The sequence below is a fragment of the Phyllostomus hastatus genome, unplaced genomic scaffold (genome assembly GCF_019186645.2).
Source record: "Phyllostomus hastatus isolate PE091 unplaced genomic scaffold, TTU_PhHast_1.1 phas_scaffold_585, whole genome shotgun sequence".
Lineage (NCBI taxonomy): Eukaryota > Metazoa > Chordata > Mammalia > Chiroptera > Phyllostomidae > Phyllostomus > Phyllostomus hastatus.
The window spans coordinates 21,692,569-21,697,646 of NW_025334037.1; the positions used below are offsets into that span (position 1 = coordinate 21,692,569).

The 5,078-nt window shown below is 38.2% G+C and overlaps 1 pseudogene; it reads left to right on the forward strand.

Annotated features, from left to right (window-relative positions):
* The first annotated feature begins 2,761 nt into the window (after positions 1-2,761).
* LOC123810227 lies at positions 2,762-3,316 on the forward strand (annotated as a pseudogene).
* The last annotated feature ends 1,762 nt before the right edge of the window (positions 3,317-5,078 follow it).

A 5,078-nucleotide genomic window follows, 5' to 3' on the forward strand; every position in this document is an offset into this window, starting at 1 on the left:
AGCCATTATTGAGTTTTGATGAGAGTGTTAACAGTGCCAAGCTTTGTCAAACTTTTTCTTTATTTTTAATGTTTTCTTTGTATGTTAGTAAGCATATTTTAAGAATGTTGGACCTCAGCCTCTGAGAACCAAACATGTTATATTGTCCTGGAAGGTGATATTGACCAGAAGTTAAAAGCGGAAACTTCAAAAATTATATATGCCTGACTTGAGTGACTGGTTCTGTCTCTTCCTCGTTGTCTTATTTAGGGTAAGACATAACCTGTCTGCGTCATAATTTTAAAATTATAAAAATAGTTCCTGTCTGCTGGAGTAGTTGCTAAGGGTTATTAAAAATGAGATAATGTGGGAATAGCATTAACACAGGCCTTAACATAGAGTAAGAACTTAATAAGTAGGAAAAGGACCCCCCAAAACCCCTGGAATTATCTTCTGGAGGGTGGGCACCTTGTAGCATAGGCTTCCCCCGCTAGGTGAGTATTCTAGGAACCCATCTGCATCAGTGTGCAAGGAGGTGTCATTGTGAAAGGCTGTGTTCAGCTTCAGTGAATTTTTGTTTTGAAGACTCTTTCAACTCATTTACCCATTTCATGCTGGGTGATTTATGAGGGCACCTGCCCACACCACACTGAGTGTTCAGCAGTTTTTGACCATAAATGGCATGACCCCCGTGCCCCATTCTCTGTATCCACCCATCTCACCCTGGGCAACTCTTTTTTGTTTCCCCCAATGAAAAAGGCCTCAAAGGGAAGCATTTGCTGATGTGGAAGAGGTGGAACAAAAAAAAAATGGCAGAAGCACGGAAAGGCACCAAAATTCATGAGTTCAAAGACTGTTTTGAGTAGTGGGAAAAATGTCTTGATAGGTACAGGGGTGTCCAAGCTTTTGGCATCTCTGGGTCACACAGTAAATACACAAACACAAATGAAAATAAAAAAAACCTCATAATGGTTTAAGTAAATTCATGATTTTGTGTTGGGCCACTTTTATGACCACCCTGGGCCTCGGGTGGCCTGACATCCACAGGTTGGACACTCCCAGACTGTATTACCTCAAGTGGAGAGAACTTTGAAGGTGACAGAAGTTTAAACATGTAAGGATAAATACACAATTTTTAATAAATAGCTGGAATGGGAGTAAAAGGGAGAAAACTGTACTTGAACAAAGATTAAAATAAAAAATTAAGCCCTGGCTGGCGTAGCTCAGTGGATTGAGCGCGGGCTGCGAACCAAAGTGTCCCAGGTTCGATTCTCAGCCAGGGTACATTCCTGGGTTGCAGGCCATAACCCCCAGCAACCACACATTGATGTTTCTCTCTCTCTCTCTCTCTCTCTCTCCCCCCCTTCCCTCGCTGAAGATAAATAAAATCTTTAAAAAAAATTAAAAAAAAAATTCTGGGGTTTTGGTCCCCCTCATAATGGGTGTATGTATGAATCCAGGAATAAATTGGAATCTGAGGTACAAACTCATACACCCACGTAGCCTCATTAGCATTGTACAGTGATAATGTATTTTTTTGTAATCTATAAGTATGTTTTTTATTAAAGTGTAATTGACATGCAGCATTATATTAGTTTTGTGTGTTCAATATGATACAAATATTTGTATATATTATGAAATGATTATCACAATAAGTTTAGTTAACAAAAGCACGTTTATATGTATATTTATATAAATGCAAATATGTGTATAGGAACATTATTTCTAATTGGCATCTGGCTGTAAGTTGCCATGTGGTGTAAATTTTCACTTTAAATTGTTCCACTTAATCATTTTTATTTCCTGTAGTCCATCATTCACAACAGCTCGTTTCATTTTTGTCAAAGCAGAAATACGCTACATGCCAAAACCTTCATTAATTCTACAGCCTCTCCAAAGTAACTGCATAGCATGGCTTGTTTCCAGTTTGGCCCCCAGTCAGAATTCTGACCAGGTCCCCTTTCGTTTCGTTTTCCCCTGCTAATTTTATGCCACGATGTAGCCTCATTTAGTTCTCAAACATCTTTCTCTTCTTTCTCGAGCCTTTGCTCGAACTATTTCCTCCATCTGAAATACCCTCTACCCCTTTCTGATGGGAATTGGAAATCCCTAATCCTGCCTGAGATCCAGCCAACAACTCACTCCTGTTTCCACAATTCTCATCTCAGGGGTTCTTATTCTGTACCTTCATTACAGCTCCTCTTTCACGGAATTGTAATTTTTTGTTACTGGGATTTCTCCTCCACGAGATTTAACCCATGTGCCTCTGCAGTGCCTCACACAGAGGCAGAAACAGAGTGTAGGATTGCAGGACGTATTTTGGCTGAATACTGGAATGAGTGTGTGTAAGTGTAACACATAATGTTCACATTAAAACCAAATCAAGCAACTAATAATTTTTTTCAGTCTTTAACACATAATAAATATATGTATTTCAGCTTTACCTTATTATTAAATAAAGACTTGAGCGTTTACTTGAAAAAGTATCTTGGAGGCTTGAGCACTGCTCTCAATTGAACTTTATGCAATGATGGAAATGTTCATGCTTTCTAATACCTAGCCATTACACATCTGTCTATTGAGCACTTGCAGCAGCTAGCAGCTAGAGTGATCAAGAAAGTGAATTTTAGAGTCAGGAGTGTAAACCAGCCAGAGTGGCGGCAATACAGGACTGCCCTGGTATTGGGAGAAGCGACCCAGAGGGAGTGCAAGGCGCAGGGTGGTGCTGGCTATGGGAACCCATGACAGTGTGAGAGGTACTAGTTCTTGACAAGTTTGCAACATGCATGAGTATAATTTAGTCATTCTTAGCTCAGGAGGTGTTGGAAAATCTTTGCTGACTATACTGTTTGTTCAACGAATTTTTGTTGAAAAATATGGTCCTACGATAGAAGATGGTTATAGTAAGCAAGTTGAAGTAGACACACAACTGTGCATGCTTGAAATCTTGGATACCACAGGAATGGAACCATTTACAGCAACGACGGATTCATATATGAAAAATGGACAAGGCTTTGCATTAGTTTATTCCATGACAGCACAGCCCACATTTAATGATTTACAAGATCTGAGAGAACAGATTCTTTGAGTTAAAGACATTGATGATGTTCCAATGATTCTGGTTGGCAATAAGTGTGACTTGGAAGAAGAAAGAGTTGTAGGAGAGGCACAAGGTCAAAATCTAGCAAGACAATGAAACAACTGTGCATTCTTAGAATCCTCTGCAATATCAAAAATAAATGCTAATGAGATCTTTTATGACCTAGTGAGGCAAATTAACAGAGACACTCCAGTGCCTGGGAATGCCTGCCGAAAGTCATCATGTCGGCTGCTTTAATATACTAAACACGTTGTTGCTCTGAGCCAGGTCTGAAGAGCTGTTGCCCAGTTCAACAGTGCCAGCATTCCAACTTCGTTAAGCCTATCGACACCTTACATGGACTTTTGCGGTGGTACCCTTTAGGAGGCGGATGAAAGCTACTGCATCAGTTTGTACCTTCTAATCACTTCCTAGTGTTGCAAGAGAGATTTTTACTTATAAAATAGTCCTAGAGTATGCAGCTGGTAAAACCAGAGACTACAATCTATGCAGGTTTAGTATTTTTGCCTGTTAGTGATTAGTTCACATGTGTGACACTTGGTTGAAATGTTAAATGGTGGACGAGTACCGTGGATGTGAATGTGGGAAGTAATTTTAACCACGTGTAATTGGTCACAAAGCCTAAGTTGCAGTAATGATTGCTGTTTTATTTAGCAATGCCTTATTGCTTTGTATGCATTAACATTTGGGTGTAAAGACTGTGTATCTATCCAACAGGGAGCCACAGTATTTAAATTGACCAAGCTAATGTTACAACTACTTAGAAGTGGCTAAATGTAAACTAAAAGCCTTAATTTAGGTGGTGCTATTTTGTATAATTTAGCGTCAGTAGTTCAGTAAATTTGGATTGCCATGCAAGGGCTTCCATTATTAAAAAAAAGAAAGTAAATGTTTAATCTTATTTAATTTTAATTCATTTAAACTTAAATTCCAGTAACCCTATGTACCTAGTCCCTTCCATATTGGACAGTGGAAGTCTATAGTACTTAGTAAAAAGTTCCCAGAGTTCACGTATAGGTTCAAGGTGTCTTTCTTTTTTTTTAGGAGTCCTAGATTCAGGAAGTAATCTATTGATATAATCAATGTGAGGTACCTGAAACACAAAAGAAAATCTGCCTGAGTTTACCAATTAATAATTTTTGTTTATATGAAATGCTAACTCACTTTCATAAATTAATCTATTGTGCTTAGCTTCATTAATTATTACATAATAGGAACCAAATCAGGGAAGCAATATTTGTGTTCATTTAAGTAGATTACATCTTTTTCTTTTCTTTTTTTAGGCTTATTTAAATTACATTAATTGGGGTAACGTTGGTTAATAGAATTATATAGGTTTCAAGTATACAGTTTTATGATATATTTTCTGTGTATTGCATGTTCGTTTACCACCCACCATGAACTCTCCTTCTGTCACCATATATTTGACCCCCTTTACCCTTTTTCCTCTGGTAACCACCACACTTTTAGTCTAAGTAGGCTTTTAAACATGACCTCAATGACTAGATGTAATTACATTGTTGACTAGACTATAATTTAACCAATCTTTGATTGTTTCCAGTGTTTTGCTACCATAAACATCATAGAACTGTGTACTTGTTGAGAGCATAGGCTTTGACACATAACACATCTGGCTTCCATTCTATGTTCATGACCTATTGGCTGTGTATTCTTGAGAAATTATTGAACAAATTATTAATTTTTTACATTTTTAAAGTACATTTTATTGATTTTGCTATTACAGTTGTCCCAAATTTTTTCTCCCCTTCATCCCCCTCCTCCATGCACCACACCCCTCACCCTCCACCATCCCCTCTTCTCACCCCACAGTTTATGTCCATGGGTTGTACATATAAGTTCTTTGGCTTTTCCGTTTCCTATACTATTCTTAACCTCTCCCTGTCTATTTTGTGCCTACCTATTATGCTTCTTATTCCCTGTACCCTTTCCTCCCATTCTCCCCCTCTTCCTCCCTACTGATAACCCTCCATGTGATCTC